The sequence below is a fragment of the Pteropus alecto genome, unplaced genomic scaffold (assembly GCF_000325575.1).
Source record: "Pteropus alecto unplaced genomic scaffold, ASM32557v1 scaffold66, whole genome shotgun sequence".
Taxonomy (NCBI): Eukaryota; Metazoa; Chordata; class Mammalia; order Chiroptera; family Pteropodidae; genus Pteropus; species Pteropus alecto.
In genome coordinates, this window is record NW_006438869.1 from 408,549 (window position 1) to 427,386 (window position 18,838).

Genomic DNA, 18,838 nt, shown 5'->3' on the forward strand with positions numbered 1-18,838 from the left:
GCAACGCGGACGAATCCGCAATGGCTGGATTCGGCAGCGCGGCCGTGACAGGTGACCTTGATGCGGCAGAACCAATGTGAAGGACTGAGGGGTCGAAGTGGGTATAAGAGGAAATGGAAACACAGGAGTTGAGGATAACAAATTCCAGCGAGAAATGTCAAGGAGTTTCTCTGTAGAGAGGAGAGAACCGCATCATAGCTGGAGGGGAAATGAGTGCACGGGCCACTCTTCTTAAGATGGAAATTTTTGCGTTCCTATTGGAAAGATCCAGGGGAGAGAGGGAAGTAAAGACTGATGACGCAGGGGGAGAGGGGAGAATCACTTAAATGCTGTCTCTGAGCAGGAGAGGGAGACGGAATGTCTGCACCCAGGCTGGAGTCGCGATCTCCACTAGAGTGAGTCAGAGTGGCCGCCAGACGGGACTCGTGACCAGCCAGCTTTGGCAGGTGCCTCGACTTCAAGCCATCATTGTTGCAAGGATGTGGCTTGCTATGGAAGGGGGAGAAAGAGTTCTCCAAAGGTCTATGGCCTCTAGACGATAAGCCGGGCGGTCACCACCACCCCACTCAAAAAAATCTGCACAGTGGTAAATCACTTAGATGCCCCCACCTAATTCCTCTACATGGGAAATACAGGATTTCTTCACCATCCTTAGATATGGTGACATAAAACGACGGTGGCATTTACTTCCCAGAATCTCCTGACCATCTTTCCAACCTCCGCGTTTTCTGCTTTGGTTTAACCAATAGTGGTCACTGTCCAAGCTTTAAGCAAAAGCAAATGAGACAAAAAAATACTCTCATCCCTTTGTGGCCTGGGAGGCTGGAAGAGACACGAACATGCACGAAAACCACATGAAAAGCTCCAGGAGATAAAACATGAACTGATTTGGTTTGCAACCCTGCAGTCGGAGAAGGCTCTCCACTATTCTGACCTGGAGACGACAATATAGGAAAACCCCAAGTCCTGTGACACCCAAAAATCCAAACGCAGGGTCATTTTTAAGCCCTTGTGAACATTCTGCCAAAAAAGATCTTACACACAATTTAGTTGAAATGGCAATTTCCTTCCATGCACGTAGAAAGCTTCAAACCCAAGCAATGAACCCCCAACACATCTGCCCCCCTAACGGGCGACTGCGAATGAACGGCACACGTTCCCAGCCTGATTTAAACGTGAAACAAAGAGAAAAAAACGGACTCTGACCTTCCTCACACATCTGCGATTCACAGATATTTACAGCAGCTATAAGGCCGGCAACCTCCAGTCCAACAACATAGTTGGCAGACGCTCCCCTAAACAAATGGGAAAATACGGACAAATCCCACACGGAAGAGAACAGGAGAGAAAAGCAGGTTTCCCCCGGTTTTATGATGGGAATTCCGGTGACGCCCAATGTGGATCATGGGAGCAGACGACTCTACGGTGAGTGAACTTTGCTAACGCAGAGTGAAACGCAGAAGGTGACACAACAGATCGGATGTCCCCGGACCTTTCCGGGCCACTTCACGGGGCTCTCCAGCAGGCCGACGAGACAGCAGCACGGGGCAAACGAGCAGAGTCCACGGATATCACGCTGCTGGTGTTATTAAGAATGACGGGCTAAATCTTTATCCCAAAATACAACCACTCAGCTTGTGATGTACTGTGTCGATGACACACATAGAAATGCACTGCAAATATCCCAAAATGAAATTCCTGTCGGCACGGAGGCACCAACAGAAACACTGACAGCTCAGTAAGCAAAACGCCACATCGAACGTCAACAGCGGTTTTCTTCAGTGGAGGCATTATGGGTGAATTTTTCCCTTACGTATTTCCCATAATGAGCATTCACTAGTCACTATTTTAATCCTTTTTTCTTCATTCTTTCAAATTGCCAATTTTACCTTTCAAAATCTTAGACAGTGACTATTTGGCTCATGAGGTGCCAATGTCCTCAACTGCAGAGAGCTCTTCACAATTTGGTAAATATTGATATATATATATTGGTCGGATAGGCTTTCTACCACACGTGACTTGTGTGTAGAGATTATATGTTTGCATGTGTTTATTGTTAAGATGACTGGATTATATTAAATATGTTATTCAATAACTTCTTTTTTTCTGGTTAATAAGGTATCATGCATAGCTTTTCATTACTTTTATAATCATTATTTTTTTAAACCATGGCAATGAAAATGAAGAACGCATTCACTATTCATGGAGCATGTACACAGGAACCAGCAGCTCTTGAAAAAGGCCACCTCCAAACATTCTGCTACCTCAGGATCACGGGTTTGCTACAGTTAATTATTCCTGCGAATGACTGAATGAATCAATGAACGAATGCACAAAACGCGAAAGTCGTTCCCTGCAGAAACTCCTTAAAGAAACACGAATGAATTGGTTCTCCTTGCCCTTCTTTTTACATAACCAGTAGAGGGTCTTTTATAAGAAAAGAGCATTCTTTTATAAGAAAAAGTTAAATTAAAAAAAAAAAAACACACCTCATTTGAGGTATGTGGCAAAGGGTGTCCCCATGTTACCCCATGATTTATGTATGTCAGTCTCATTCAGACTTGACTCTTGTTCTTGTAAACGTCTGCTTTCGCTTGTAACAAAAGAGGGAGAATTGATACCAGAATACTTTTGTGCAACGTAATTATCAGAGAGCCCACAGCAATTGCGCATTTGCCCGATACGCGTAAGCAGCAGGAGGGGTAGGTGCAAGGTGAAACTGAGAGCGGGAGGACAGCCGCACGTGGAGGATGCTGTGCCCAGGACACGCTTTCAAGGCTTCCTGAGCGACTTCACCAGGGAGAAGGCCCCAAGTAGTTTGGCCACAAACGTGTGTCTTGCCGAGAGCTTGCCCATGCACTGCCGTTTTTAACAGCAGAGATCGGTGACGCTCATAAGCTGTCACAGTATCTGAACCTATAAAATCGTTGGTTTTGTCACTTCTCCCGTAGACGAATGGCTTACCAAGGAGGGGAGGGCGACGCGTTTCTTCGATCATGTATCACACTAAGGACCCAGCGCCATCTGCACGCTCACGCTCGACGCTCACACACCAGCGCTGCAAAAAAGAAAAGAAAAAGACCCTATTAACCCAATTTAAAAGATGCTGTGGTCTTTGCTTCTCAATTCTAGAATGTTCCATTAATGCCCTGCATGATCAGAGTAAGCTGCTTTAGGGACGTAAGACTTTAAACAGTGATACAGGACGGCTTAGAAACCTCACCAGGCTCGTCCCGGCTTAATATCACATGAGCTGAAGGATTTCACTCTTTAGAAACGAGAAATAAAAATCCAAATGCCGTTAACACATTAAACAAATCTCCGGAAAAAACGGAAAGGACCATCATTTCAAACCCACTCGAATTACTTTAAGCAGCTAGAACCTTGAAGCCAGACCGGCTGTGTGAATTTACCCATTTTATGATGGCTCTTCCATATCGTTTTGGGGAGCCTTGTCCCTTAAGTAATGCATTTTAAAAATAAGAGATAAATGCAGAAGGTGCAGAATAAACTATACCACAAATCTGATTCTGTGTTTTTATTTAGGTGTTAATTTATTTGGTGAACAATATGAGCTTTTATGGGAAAAAGAATTATAAATCATAAAAATGATTCACTTTACCAAGTAAACCCATATGATCTCCCCATCTGATTTAATATATAAAAACCCTGAAAACTTGATCTGACAATGAAAGTCTACCGCAAAACACCAGCCTGCCTAGAACCCGTATGCCAGCAGGTGAAGGAATGGGTTACTTCCCATTTCTCGTTTACAAAGGAAATGTGTCCATCATCCCTGACGCATGCCTGTTATTTCGAATACTGCGCTTGACGGCTCATGCTTTTCCCGTTGTCCCAGTTCGCAGACTTCCTTTTTACCCTCTACACGGCAGCTTCCGGCTGCCGCAAGCCCAGAACGCACTGATGCTGCCTCTCCCACCCGACACATACATTTGGGCAGCAGCTGAGAATGATGACAAGAAAGGGAGAGAAGAACTTCCTGGAACATTCTGGAACATCCTGGCTAGTCCTCTATTCAACGATTCCCACACCACCTCCTTCAGTCATTATCTGAAGGCCATCTATCTGCCTGCAGAAAATATACTGAATTACAGCATCTGGAAATTTGTAAAATTTTATATCTCCTAAAATGCAATTTGGAAATCCTGAGGTTCAGAGGCCAGAGGACAGTGGCCAAGTGACACCGTCTCTCCGAGAGGCTCCTGCCCCCAGGGGTGCCTTGGATTGGTTCCTAGGAAGGGCGGGGGTGACCTGAAGCAACACATTCAGAATTGCCCACGAAGACGCCCACAGCCCAGGCGCACTGACACGGTGCAGCATCCAGGATTCCAACTGGTCCCAGCAGAGTCTTTGAAGGTTCGTGACATCATCTTCTGGAAAGGAGGAGGTGCAGATGCAAATCCTCGAGGCCAAAAGAGGAAGGGAACTGTCCCCAAGGTAAGGAGACACGCTCAGCCCAGGAAGACTTTCTAGGGGCGGCCAATTCTCTCTCACGGCACCATGATATCTCCTTCGGGTGTGGCGACAATGAGTTGGTTGGGACTTCTTTATTAGACAGCATGTTTGAATACACTGAGTTTTTCTCCAGAGCCCTAAAATCTGTTTTACAATTAGTACTAAAATTTCCTTGTATTTGTTTATACCTTGATGAAAACGTAAGTAATAAAGTTGGACAGATCCACTGGTTGCTGCTATAAATACCTGATGATTTCTATCAGCTCCCATGTGTCAGAACTGAATTAAAAACAGGGCTGATAATTAAGGTCTGGTGGCTGAGCCCCCTCCAGTGAGGTCATAAATTAGCTGACGTGGCCCCTCAGCTAGGACTGCAGAAAATGTCCATTTTCTTCATTGGCAAAGGAGACAGGCCAAAAAGGAGGCGTAAGAATTCAGAACCACAGATGCAACCAGGCAACAAATACCACAGGAGGAGAACATCCCTCCCGAACCCCAGCCCCTCCTGTGAAGAGGCTCCCTCGTGCACCAGAACGCCCAACACGTGGGTCCCCATGGCTCAGGGGCCAGTGCGGCTTCCTCTAGAATCTGCAGTCTAAACCGGAAACCGGTTCCAGCCGCAGAAACCGGGCACACACACCCCAAAAGGCTTAACTACGCCTCTGTTTATATCAACAATTAACGAGACAGTTCACCAACCTGGGCCTGAGGGCCAGTGGACAGCATCAGGACCTTCAGCTCCATGAGACCAACCCTCGCCTGGGCACAAGCTCCACCCGCTAGAGGCATACATATCACTCAACACGACACCCCTAAATGCGAGCGAAATCACAGCGACAAAGCAGTGACCTTGAAGAGGAGCTCAGCCAAAGTCACGGATGATGTTCCCTTCAGGTTTGGAGGCTGAGCTCGCCCACTCCCCAGTGAGGTCACACATTAGCTGACGTATAAGCCACAAATCACTGGCATAGTCTCTGGAAAACTGAGTAGGTGAAGGAAGGACAAAGCCCCAGAGGCTCGCCTCAGGCTGGAGAGTGGAATATTCTGAGATGGATCTTAATGTACCCATGAAATAAGAAACTTCTTATGTTTTATTAACATATAAAAGTCCCCATGGACTCACTTCCATGTTATCTTCATTCTTTTCTCTTTTAGCTGAGTGTCAGCTGTAGTGGAAACATCCTCGAATCGTCTTCTGCTTCAAGATTCTCAGTGAGAGCTGCGTCCCCCAAAACTGCCCCTGGCACCCCTGTGCAGAACTAGCTGTGCAAGGCATTGAGATTTATAAACAATAAAATTTCCCTGGTAGTTCTACCCTATAGTCACCTCTTAAAATCTTCTCTAAACTGAAATGCATAAATAAAACTAAAACATCAATTATAACTTAGCTAATTATAACATATGGCTTTCTTCTAAAACATGCACCCTTCCCCCAGCCCATTCTACTCAGAATGAGGAAAAAAACCGTGGATTGAAACATTCTCCTGGAGATCAAAGATCAGCAGAGTGGTGGTCATTATCCTGAAGATGCATGAGAGAAATTAAAATTTCGGGCCAGCCTGGAGAGCTCCGTTTAGAAACCATACCACAATAAAATCACAAGGAACACAGTGAAAGCGGACAAGACCACCCGGCATCATAGAGACGCTCAGCGGAGGGTGGAAGCAACCCCACAGGGGCGCGCTGGGGAAACGGACAAGCCGTTAGCCTAGGGTTTCCCAACCTCCAACAACTTTGCCAGTACCAGGAGCTCGAGGGACATCTCGTCAGCAGTCGAGCGGTCACGTCACCTCCCCGCACAGCCATCCACGGTGAGTGGGTAGAAGACAAAGCAAGAACCGATTCTGTTCTCGGCAGCTCATACCAGCCACTGTCCGATCTGTGCTACGCAATTCAGTAAAACCATAAAGAGTCGGATGGAAGGGAGAGGCTACTTCCAGGCGGAAGAGTCAGGGACAGCTTCCTGGGAGAAGGGAGACGTGATCCGGCCTTCGAGGGATGGGTGGGATATTAACGGAGTGGACGAAGGGTATTCGAGGGGGTGCACGACAGGGCAGGCAGGAAGCCCCGAAAACCTGAGGATGGAAAAGAGAGCCATTTGGGTGGGTGCACGACAGCGCACGGCAGGGCAGGCAGGAAGCTCCGAAAACCTGAGGATGGAAAAGAGAGCCATTTGGGCTAGTGCCAGGCTGAGCTGGAGCATGACCGTCTGGTACCGCCCTTGGGGCAGGTGAATGTGTGGTACCCCAACCTTGGGGCCAGCTGAGGTAAGAATCTGCAGGGGTGCAGACCGAAAGGGGACAGGTGAAGCAAAGCGGCTCTGCTGCAATGGAAAGCCAGGCCTGGAGGCGGCGGGGACACACGCGGAGAGCTGGCCTCGCGCTTCTGTCGTGGGAAAAGCTGGGCGCCAGCAGGAGACCGCGTTTCACGTGGGAGGCCGAGGGGCGGGCAGGGGCGGCCTCAGGGGCGAGGGGACCGGCGAGGCGGCCTGGCACGCACTGCCCAGCATGGCCCAAATGGAAGGAGGACTCAGAGGAGCTGCTCCAGACGAAGAACAGACAGAACAATAACACGAGTCAGAGGGGAGACTTCACCCAAGGGAAGAGCGAGTCACCACACCGAAGGCCCAGTGGAAGGCCAGGTGAGACAGGACGGCAGCTCTGCAGGGGACGGACAAGGAGGGCAGAAACCAGGGGCAAGGAGCCGCCACGGGAGAACTTGTAGGTTTTAAAATTTGTTTTTAAAAAGACTATAAGTCATTGCTCATTTTTGCAAAACGTGAGTTGTATAGAAACTGAGCGTGTGCTACATGAAGAATGAATGAATGTCTTTAAATTTAAAGCAATACTGTAAACGATGAGAATCAGAATTTGCTCGCTAGGAGTTAAAATGCAAAGTTAAGTACAGGGTTGTTCTGTCGCCACTGGTTCGGTTGAGAAGTCCCATCTGGAGACTTCACTACTCAGCGGCGGACGGGGGCGAAGGCCACCCGTTCACCCCCTGTGCAGTGACCCCTTTTCTGACGCTGGCGCTCACTTTGCTCTTCCTGCACAAGGTCACCCCTGACTGTCTGCATTGCTCTGCACGGTCCTCGGAGACATCCCAGTGGACGTTCAGGGGACAGAAAGATGCCGCCTAAAATACAGGCAGACTCCTGTGGGCATGGGGCGGGGGTGTCAACAGAAACCCCCAGCCACTCAAGAAAAGAAGAGCAAGCGCTGGCAAAAGGAACAGAGAAAGAGGCGTCAAGACAAAAACAGTCCAGAGGAGAGGGGACAACGGAGACAGGAGGAAGGACACTTGAGAAAGGAGGGAGGGGCCGGAGACACACACACGAGCAGCGGCCTGCAGAGATGTTCAGGTGCTCTGGAAAGGTGCAGACTTGTAAGGACATAAACAACCACAGGGACCTCTGCTCCTGCTCCTAGCTGTCCCCACACTCCTGAGCAAAAGTCCTGGCCTTCAAGAAAACAATGTGACAAGGAAAAGCAAACTGCACAAAGCTTCAGGTGATGAAGAAAGCGTACGGTAAAGGCAAAGGCCTTACTTTACCACGGTAAGTGCCATTCTAGCTGGCACTGGTCCCTCCTCTCCGGCCGATGCCTCGGGGGTCGGAGGCTGACGCATGGAGTCGGTTCCCTGCAAATACAAGCTTGCTGACCACTTTCTGTTCAAGACAGGTAAGGATTCAAATGTAAAGCTTAGTGTGTCTTTGCGGATTCGTTCAGTATCTCCATCGAACCTCTGAACGTTATCTGACATCACGATGCCTTAGTGCCAAGAGCGAGGCTGGAAAGGGACGTGATGCCGTGGCCCATGTCTTAGGATGCTTTCTGGCTTCGAAAGCATTCCTTCGCCCCTCGGTTCCCTCGCACTGGCCAGCAAGTGGATTCCACACTGTACTCCAGCCAGATTCTGCGTTTGCAAACAGCATCCGAATCAAGTAGTGTTTCCACAGAAAAACATTAGTGCACATAGCTGTGGCTTCAGACAGTTAAAGATCTTACACAAGAAGTGTGCGATAGAGCAAATGTACGGGGGGAAAATCATCTAAAATTGGTTCCTGAGAGCTGTAACTATGCAATAATTTCGTGCCCCAAAAAGTAAATCAATGTTTTGCCTCACTTTCCCTATCAGTTTATATGGCCGATGAGATACTTTCTCCTGGTCATTCTGCCACACAGCCGAGTACGAGATGTGTGGCAGAATGACCTGTGTAATGCCACAGTCACTTGGAAGGGCTCTGTCCTGAAGGAATTCACCCTTTAGAAGAACTTTCTCCCAAATCGAAAACGACCTCATTAATAACCAGCTGATTATTTTCTATAGACATAATGCCACATATTGGTCCAGACGATTTAATACAGAATCTCTTTGATAACTATCTTGTGTACACTTAAAAATAACAAGTGTCAGATGTCACGGTTTCCCTTCTTTAAAACTCTGGCTATCTTAGGGCCAAAGTAGTAACATCTGGAGATCAGCCCCAGTGATGGCCGAGGCCTCAGGGACAGTGATGGCCGAGGCCTCAGTGTCCTCCCACGGGGACATAAAACCTCACATTTGGGTCATTCAATGATGCAATTATCAGGCTCTGAGAACAGGAAGAGGCAAATCCTACCTCCCGATACAAGAGCTGGTACTTCTGAAGGTTGTTCCCAGAGAGAAAGATGCACCAGGAAGAGAAATATGCCTCCTACTTGGAGCCTCCACACCCAGATCCACCCAGGACCCTCCCTTCATCACTTGGCTGTCGCTGTCAATTGTAATGCCTCAGAAATATTAAACACAGCTGAGACCTTTAGAAAAGGAAGGTGAAAGCTGGAGATTTTATTCCTCTACATGTTGACTAATCCCAACAACATTTCAGAAGAAAGAAACCCAATTGTTTCCCATTCAGTGTTTCTGCAGATCGCCCTTTGTCGAGTGCATAAAGCTGGCTGGATCACGGACCCTGGAGCCCACGTAATGCCTCAGCAATCGGAATAAAGTTGGAGAAAAACACTTGCTTTGCTCCCACGTCAGACAGCGAGATGTGTTCTGAGCGGCTAAGAGGCATGGAACAGAGGGAAAGAAAGAACGAGGCAAAAATGCCTTCTTTATGAAAGCGAACCGGTTGCCAAAAGCCAAGCAACTGCTCAAAACGAGCGATTGCTAAAATCGGCTTTCTAAGGACACGAGGTCTCCAGAGAGTGACTACTTTTTTATTTCTACCACCCTGTGCCAAATTTCCAAAGGGCGGCCTCGCTTTTCATGCAGACGATGTTGAAGCGCTTGCACAAGTGGTCAATTTTCATGGGCAGTGGGCCCCTCGGCTTACATGCTGACAGCTAAATCGATGCATCCTTTGCAGATGACATTCTCGGTGCCCAGAAAAAAGAGGCTTTTTTGAAAAATGCGGCCTCTCCGTTTCTACTCATTCAGGACAACACGTCCGACAAGATTTCCCCTGTAAGCAGTAGTTTGCCCATGCAGAAGAGATTCAAGGCTTAACTCTAGATCTAAATTCAAGACTCTAAGATCAACTCTAAAGATTTAACTCTAAAAACATTATGTAACCATCGATACTGAACTTCTGTTAATGCACACAGGAAAGGCTGGGTTCGTACATCCTGGTCATTACACAGGAAGAGGAAAATATCTGTTATGGATTAGACCCGACATTGGCACCAAAGCCTCCCCAGAATGAAGCTGAACTCAGGCAGACAAAGGTCAGCTGTTAGATCGTGAACAGGGACCGACTTGCCCCTGGAAAGATGGCTGACTGTAAAATTCACGGTGAATTGTTAGTGACATGGCAATGGGTTCAATTATTTTCCTAAATCAAAAACAGATAGCATTTTAGACGTTGCCACTACAAAGGATGCACTCTTCCCAACTCGGTAGAGAGAAATGAAAAGGGCATTCACCTTCGACGTGTTGAAGGGGAGTCAGCTCAGCACGAACACGCAAGCCGACCCAGGGGGCGTATGGAGCTGTGTCCGTTCTGAGTGTTCCAAGACCACATCTAGGTTACGTGTCCAGGCTTTCACATCACTGTCTGACCTGGTCTCCAGCAATCTGCACCAAGCGAGTTGTGTTTGACCAAGGCGTCAAACGACAGTGTCGTTTTTTGGCTTAAACCCCACAAATACTCTGAAGTCATTTCAGGATATGTGTCACCCTGAAGATATGAAGAATAAAAGACTGTTCAATGCTGCTGAAACCAGTCCCGGTGACCGGCTGGGTCCTCCATTGTCAAAGGCGGGTGCCAAGGACTGCAGAAGGGACACTCACGTGTGGGTCACAGCGTGTGGGTGAGTGAGGCATTCGCCCCGAGCGTTGGTTCTGGGCTGTTGAGACTACAGAAGCCTTAGCATGATATAAATCACCGACTGTGTTGCATAACTAAAAGTCAAAGTCTGTTCTAGTTGTCATCCTCTTAATATAAATTAGTGATCAAAACAAGAAATAGGCTACTTCGCATTGAACCAGATGGTGTCTACCTTCCTATAAACACTGCTGTGTTTAGAATGTTTACACGTGTGGAGGAATCAAAATATTTTTTTTTATATTGGGCGACGGGTCACGTCATCCATTTCAGCACGAACTGTACTGAAACTTCCTCCCGTGAGGAACCAGCGCAGGTTCACACATGATTAAAAAGCACCATGGCGGCCGCCTGGAACTAGTCACGACGCCAGCCTGCCCATTCCGCAGCCTCCATCAGGGAGAGAGCTGATCAAACTGGACTCGCCAAGCAGAACCAGAAGGCCGAGCACCGCCTGACGCAAACCCACCGAGGAAGCAGATTCTCCTTCGTACGAGCCGAAGATCCTTCTTTCGTTTTCTATGCAACACACGCCCTTCAAAATTCCAGCCCAGGAACCTGACCCCACCTGCGCCCCTCTCTCTATCCTCAATGAGTGACCCCGTGGGCCTAGAAAAGTCACACCTGGAGAGGAGCGTTGGACGATGTAAGAAAGTTTCTGAGCTTATCAATGATTAAAGGAGCCATAGGACATCGCTCACCATCACATTCAATAAAAGCGCACTCGTGGGACTAACCGGAAAGAAACAAGGCCGGTTGGAAATGCATCATTTTCTACAAAATGGCACCCCATCATTTCCCCCAACCAGCTCTGCCAGCAAATGTGAAGATGCAAGGACAATACGTAGGCCAGCGCCCGGCGCGTGGCGAGCCCCGCGTGTCCGCCCTGTCCCTTCTCCCGGCCCCAACGGCGGGGCTGGGTTCGTCTTTCCCTTTCATAAACTGTCAGGAAGACAAACCCCCTCTCACTGGACAAACAGTATTAAACTGACCACGGGTGTGGGTTTGATTTTTCCCCTTGGACTTTTATGAGCTGCTGAGACAGCAATGCCCTTCTTTGTGGTTCATATGAAGTTTTTTTTATGATTCTCAATCCAGAACTCTGTATTTCTTGCCCTTTACATTGTTTTATTGGCTCGACCTCATCCCTTAAGCCATTTGTCCTGAGGCTCATCCTGCATCACGTCTGGCTCTCTGAAGTCCGCAGGCATCCTCGGTGTCCCCTGCGACGTGGTCACCTCTCCTCTCGACCAGGACACCGCCGCTGGATTCTGTGCTTCATTGGCTGGCCTTCCCTTGTCAATAGCCGTCACCATGTCCCATGCAACTCTGAGTCCCCGAAGCCAGGCTGAGGATGAGGGGGATTCCGTCACCTGATTCAGCATCTGTGCAAATGTTCACAGACGAAGAGTACGACCCTAAAGTCAGCTTCTAGAGATTACTCTTCCAACGTGACATCACGTCATCTGGTCGACATCAGTCTAAATCACCCAGCTAGATACACCGGCAGAACGAGAGGCCACCTACTCCTCAGCAGGTGCCTGGGCAGGAGCTGGCGGGTGGTGGCTGCGCCGTGCAGCACAGAGGCTCAGGCTTGCCATGATCCCGTCTTTGCTCGAAATGAAATTCTCTTTCTAAATCTCTTTAGATGGTTTCCAGGTCTCAGAAGAGGCTTGCTGATGCTACTCAGACAGGTTTGGGCCCCCACCCCTTTTTACCTCCTCGTCATACTCTTGTAAAATCCAAACTTACACAGACTCCCCTGGGCCCACACGCTGGGATCTCCCCCTCCTGTCTGTTAAGCTGACTGGCAGGTCCAAGGATCCCCCTGCAGACTCTCCAGGGAAGCTGCGTCCATGCCCCCTGAGAACCTCTCTACGTACTCAGACGTCCCCATGGAGAGACACCGAGGATACCTGCGGACACCTGCTCTTGCGAACACGGGCGAGACAGGAAAACAAGGCCAACCTGGTGGCCAACGGTGACTGCTCAGGAAAATACTTATCCCTTAGAAACACAAACATTATCTCCTTAGATGTCATGCCTGCGCTGATCCTTCTCTTAGTCAACCCGTCTTCCATGGATATGAGGTCAATGGCTAAGTGAAAGTGACTCCAATTTCCGAATTGATTTCTGTTGACCTGCAGTGTTTCCCGTGTCACGATTCTGTATGCGCTGGTGAAAACACACTCCCCAGTTGTGCCTCCTGGGCTTCCGCTCTCTCTGCGATCATGGCTTTCAGACACCGTCACACGTGAGGTGTCTGAGAAGCACTTGACCCCGGGTGGGTCGCCTGCTCATCTACACCCCTCCCCCCTCACTCCTGTGTCCCTTCTCCCCGGTTACCTGCAGAGAAAAGACAAGTTTAAAGGAGGTCCTTTGTCACCTTCCTGTCCTCCACTTCACACGTGGCTTTAGGACACGTGCATGTGCTCTGGCCAAAATGAACATGAAATTATGATGAGATTTACCACATCAAACACTTAGAAGTACGTTAGGTAATTTAGCACCAGAAAATCATTACGTTCTCGGTGGCACTTTATGCTTAACTCCAAAATGTGCGTTTTAACCTCAGTAATTATTAATTATTAAGGTTTTTTTTTTTTTTTACTCAATTAGTTCACACTTATTCTCATACGGCACTTTTTAGGCACGAAGAAATGACTGCTCCACGAGAGTAAGAAGCCTAATAATTGAATCTAGAACCTTCAAGAAAGGCCTATATGTATGACTCTAGTGAAGAGGACAAAACAATGACAGAAAATAAACTCAAATGACAGCAGCGCACAGACCTGTCCTTGCTTGGGAATTTTTTCCCCAACTATATAGACTCGAGTGTTAAGTTAGGATACTCTCGTCACACTCGGCTTCTGCTCCCTGCCCCCTCTCTCAGGCCGGCAGACGCACAGCGGGTCAGTAGAGAGCTAATGTAAAACCCGCCTCCCTGTCCTCGCATGTCCCATAAGAGAAATGATCGTCTGATTATGGGCTGCCCCAACAGTGCAACAGTCACGGTGGACTCTGGGGAAATGAAAGCATCCACGACACCCCTCGACCGGGTGGAGATAAGGCCATGGGAACAAACGCCTTGTCCCGCTGCCTGCTGGTTCACGTCTTCCCGTGCCTCGCTCTGCGCTGGGAAGAAGGGCCACCGCTGCCCTCTCCTCTCGGACAGTTTCTCCCAGAGCTGTGCATTCATTCCTCACAGACAGCTTCTCAAGCCACACCCCTTCCTAAATATTGTAAAAGAGCTATATGTCAGAAAAGCGGCATGACGTTGTGGCGACGGCAGCTTTTCTCAAAGTCCCCTAAGGTAAATCACGAAACCATAGTTTGATGCCGTATAGTACGGTGGTACGGCCGCTCTTTCATAGGCAAATTGCTCGTGCCCTCCGAATTACGTCTCTCCTATTTTCATATACTGGGGCACACAGGGGTCTTTCGATGAAGCTAAAAAGATGCAGATGGATCATAGCCATCCTGAGACGAGAAAGGGGAGAGTCGGAAAGGGCCCAGGTTTCACGGTTTCCCTCTGCTGTGAACCTTGGGAGATGTCGGCTAACTTCCCCACCCCCTTCTTCCCTCGACCAAGGGTGGGGACCGGAACCCCCCTTCACAGACAAAGCACATCAACGCGAACACCAAGTAATGACGACAGTTCCCTCCGAACCTCCAAATCATAACCACGATGGGAATCTGAGCCGTTGAATGGTTCTGGCCCCGCGCCTCATCCCTCGGGTGTCAAATGGTAAATGAGCAGTGGAAACAGACTCTTCCCCTCGCCCCTTTCCCGCACCTTCTGTGGCAGCTGTTGTCCGTCTGTCCGCCTTGCAGCTCCGCCTGGCGCTCCTGGGGCTCCAGACGCCACGGCAGACTTTTAACGAAAGGGAGAGCAGAGAAGTTACAGCGACGTGAGCTTCCTCCCTCGAGGACACTCAGCTCCAGAAACTGTCCCTGCTCAGAAGACATCTTCATTCTGGCCGACATCACCAGAGGGCCCTCGCTGCTCTTCAGGCCCAATGTGCTTTGACAGACACATGGCTGTCCTGTCGAGAAGCCAGCCACATGGTTCCCAGAGCGACAAGGTGCAGGAATCCCAGAGCCATCCTCACTTGTCCATCAAAGGCGGCCACGTGGGCGGACCCCGGCGTGGGTCTCGGGGAGCGGTCCGTCACATTCCCTGACGGCTGCCACCAGGGCCCAGAGGCTGGCCCCGTTTCAGAAAGAAGTTCACGGTTATGCTACAGTAAGTCACGGCAGGCTCCCACAAATCAGGCCGTATGCTTTAACCCAAACCCAACAAAACTGTCGTTCAGATTCTGGCCACACTCTCCCTAAACGAAATTTTAAAAGGAAGACTGGAGGCGCCGTGTCAAACTGTCAGATGACCACCGTCGTCACCCTCGCTCACGTCTTGCTCCGGACACGTGCCTCGCTGCCTCGCCCACTCGTTAGTCAGGGTGCCGTTAACGAAACAAGCTCCGCCATCTAGCCTCGTCCAGATCAATGCAGAAGCACTGAAGTCCGGGTACAGCGACACATCGGGACAGGCACGAAAGCTTCCGCGGGCCCCAGATCACCACTCAGGAGGTCGGCCTGTCCTGAGAGCCACTCTGGGCCGATGAAGTCTTCCTCCCACGATACCGCAAGCTCCAAGGACAAGCTGAAACCTCTGCTTTGCACCTATGGGGTTCACAGTACAAAGGGGGGCCAATAACTCCAGACATTACTCTTTCATGTGGTACCCGATATTCACGAAAGTAAAAGAAAATACAGTTGATCCTCATTATCCACAGATTCTATATTTGCAAACTTGCCTATTCACTAAAACTTTTGGCGTCTTTAAACAGAAACACGCGTGGAACAAGGTTCTTTATTGATGAGTCGATGACGATGTTGAGCAGAGGCTCACAGGAGCTGTAACCCCCTGTGTCCCCTGGGAGCGACGGTTCGGTAGCCGCTAATCCAGTGTTCACATGGACATGAAGACGGCTGTCACCACGCAGGACGGGAGTGACAGAAGCATACTATAACGGTGTCCCCACCCCGGCACGGCAATGTGAGAAGCTGACGTGAAGGTGGGCTGCGAGATCAGGCGGACTGGGAACCAAGTGATCGGAACTCGAAGACACAAGCGACCTGACGGTCCCCGGAATGCAAAGCATCGGCCATCTGGCTTTGGAGGTGCACGTCACTCATCGTGTGAGCTGCTAGCGGTGGGGGCCGCGGTGCCTGACTGTCTGGTGTCCACCGCCATCGGCAGACACCTTTCCGAAGTCCTCTCAGAGCGAAAATGAGGCCCCTCAGAAATAGAAATCTGAACAATTATTGGGCATGAGGGACCACAGGCCAGAGGCAGGGTCACTTGCCGAGTGCAAGCTGAGCCTTGGCTGCTTCAACTCTGTCGAGCTCTCATTACGTCATGGGAACCAGACCCCCGGCTGCTGCATCTGCTAACGATTCTTGCTCCCTCGATTTCAGAGATGATTACAGTCCAAAGAGCTGATTGCGTCTCATTACACTTGAGATCATATATCCCTGACAACCCAGGCTATTAACTTGAACCTCCAAATACCAATGCCCGTCACACGTGGACCCTCTGACATATTCCCATCTGGCACGTGTTGAATAAAAAAGTGTTTTCTCACTGCAGAGCGTATAAAGGAGGCGAAGTTCAACTGGTACGGACCGGGAAAGTCTCATCTTAACCTCATTGAGTCACGTTTAGTATGTGGAGGTCTTTAACATTCACAAACAAAACAATCCCTAAATGCCAAAGAACAAAAAGGTCCAAAGCCCTTACTTTTGCTTCTAGATGGCCCCTCAGCTCTTCTCCAGCTCCTTCTCCCCTTTCATCATCCAAAGAACTAAAACGACTACCTTTTAGAATGGAATCGGCTTCCTTTTGAGCCACTTTCCTTCTTTTATGATGGGGGAAAAAAAAAATATTGAGCCTCTTCCTCCACTCCACCCCCGCACTGTTAGCTGTCCACGGAAAGTGAGCAGAAATTGTACAAATAGTTCACATGTCTTTAGACTAAAAAAAAATACTGAGAAACAATGTTTACATACCGTTTCTCGAGGTCAGGAAGAATAGTTTCTACCGTGATCAGCAGAAAATAAGTTAGTAGCCTCCACGAATGTATTCGTACCGAAAACCAGAATCCTCTATCAGAGCGATAAATCACACTCCAGAGTTATAGATGTGAGTCAGGCACCAGAATTTTTATTTCCCAGCATCGGACAGGGTTTTCTCTCGCCTCCACCCCGAGGCTACAATTATTGCAAAGTAACCACACATCTCCCAGAGTTTCCTGGTTAGTTAGTGTACAGTCAGTTATTTCTAGAAAAAGCACCAAGGCTGGGAGGCATTGTGCCCACACGAATGGGCCAGAACAGGAAAAAGTTCTCAAACTGGAATCGAGCGATCCCGTAATGAGAAATTATGAGAATTAAACAGAAAAAAAAAAAAAAATGACTACTCCATCTGGCTTTTCAGCCAAACTGGCTCTGAAAAGTCCTTGACCTCTGGGAGTACTAGATGTTAAGATGAGGACACGTGTATGTAAGTTAACTGGGGGCTTTAAAGAGATTCAGCGAGAGGAAGAGGCTTAAGCGCCACTAAAATTCTGAACCGAAAAACAGAGAAATGGCTGGTATCTGAATAAAACTTACAGAAGACCCCTTGGGAAGAGAGAGTGGGTCGACAGGGGACGCTATCTGGACAGCCTCCGCTGCACACGACACGGAGGGGGAGCCGCAGGAGCTGTAGGACCGCAGAGAAGGGGCGTCCAGAGCATCAGTCTCTGTCCGTCAATTACGGCAGGAGCGGCTCCTGGCTTCCGAGAAGCCCGCAACTCCAGGACCTCAATCGGGGCATAAATTCTAATTAAAGTAAATCTTCCTGAGTTCCCTGCAGACTTTCCATGTGCCAGCTCTATCTCTCAGCCCGCTGGAGTGTCTTGCTACCCAGCTTGACAAAGAACTACCCAGCCAGAGAGAGAAACACGTGTCGCAGTCACACTGTTGGCTTGCAGGGACCTTTAATCTCTCTTCTGCAACAGGTTGCAAGTAATTGCTTCCGTAAAGACAGGCATCAGTCTCTGGGTGCAGGTGAAAATCAGGATTGGGCTGGGGAAGAGGCAGGGGTGATTGGAAGCAGAAAAGAAAGCATAACGAAATGGGAAAATTCAAAGCCCGAACTTCCAGGGGAATTCGAGATTCCAGAGAGGAGAGAAGGCTGAGAGAGAAGAGGAACATTCTGGTGCAGGCAGCACACAATTAGGGACACCTGTGAGTTTGGAAGCTAACGGAAAGCAGATGTGCCCATGGCATTGGCCTTCTGTCCCTCCAGCCCAGGCCCTAGGTGGCAGAACTGTGCCCCCAAACCACAGAAGGGCTGGAGGAGAGAAGGGAGGTCTCAGTTGGCCCAGCTGCAATAACAAAGGCTGAAGGGTCGAACCAGGAAAACTTTTAAAAATAAACATTGTGATTCAAAGCAAGGGGAAACCCAGCGCTGGGGAGCTTCAAGAAGCAGGGGACCTCACCAGACATCATTTTAAAACCATTTGGAACTTGCCTTTCATTGAGGCATTTGAATGACAACAGAGGCCTGCCTGCCGAAAGAGGCAAGGATCAAACACAGAAATCCTCAGATGTCCCCACTCAGGGCTTCTACAAAAGGACTAAACTGGCCTTTTATCTCCCCGTGAAAGGCTCCTTAGTCCCCGGTAAGCCTCAGCGCCCCCAGACACTGGAAGTTTCCAGAGTCTTAACACCGTCACCCCCTAAATTCTCCAAATCGACCCTAGCAAATCAGCCCAACTCCAAACCTAATTCAGAGCTTTGGTGAAATAATCGGTTTCCGTGTTGGTACTAAAAACAAAGCCTGCTGCTTCCAAGCCGATCCCTGGAAGTCTAAATCACGGCCCCCAACTCGCCAAGTTGCTGAAAAGGGACAGAGAACGTGTCACCCACGACGGTGCTACATGCTCCGTCTTCCTCAAGGGAATGTCTGCAGAGGCTCCTCGGAGTAGAAGTGGCACCATGACT

The 18,838-nt window shown here is 49.1% G+C and overlaps 1 protein-coding gene across 1 annotated transcript in view; it reads right to left on the reverse strand.

The window, feature by feature from the left end:
- SEMA5A (semaphorin 5A) overlaps positions 1 to 18,838 on the reverse strand; it is a 411,791-nt gene that overhangs the window by 316,438 nt on the left and 76,515 nt on the right. Inside the window, 1 exon segment of the mRNA XM_006915860.3 lies at positions 2,965 to 3,058. The gene's annotated coding sequence lies outside the window, so the exon portion shown is untranslated.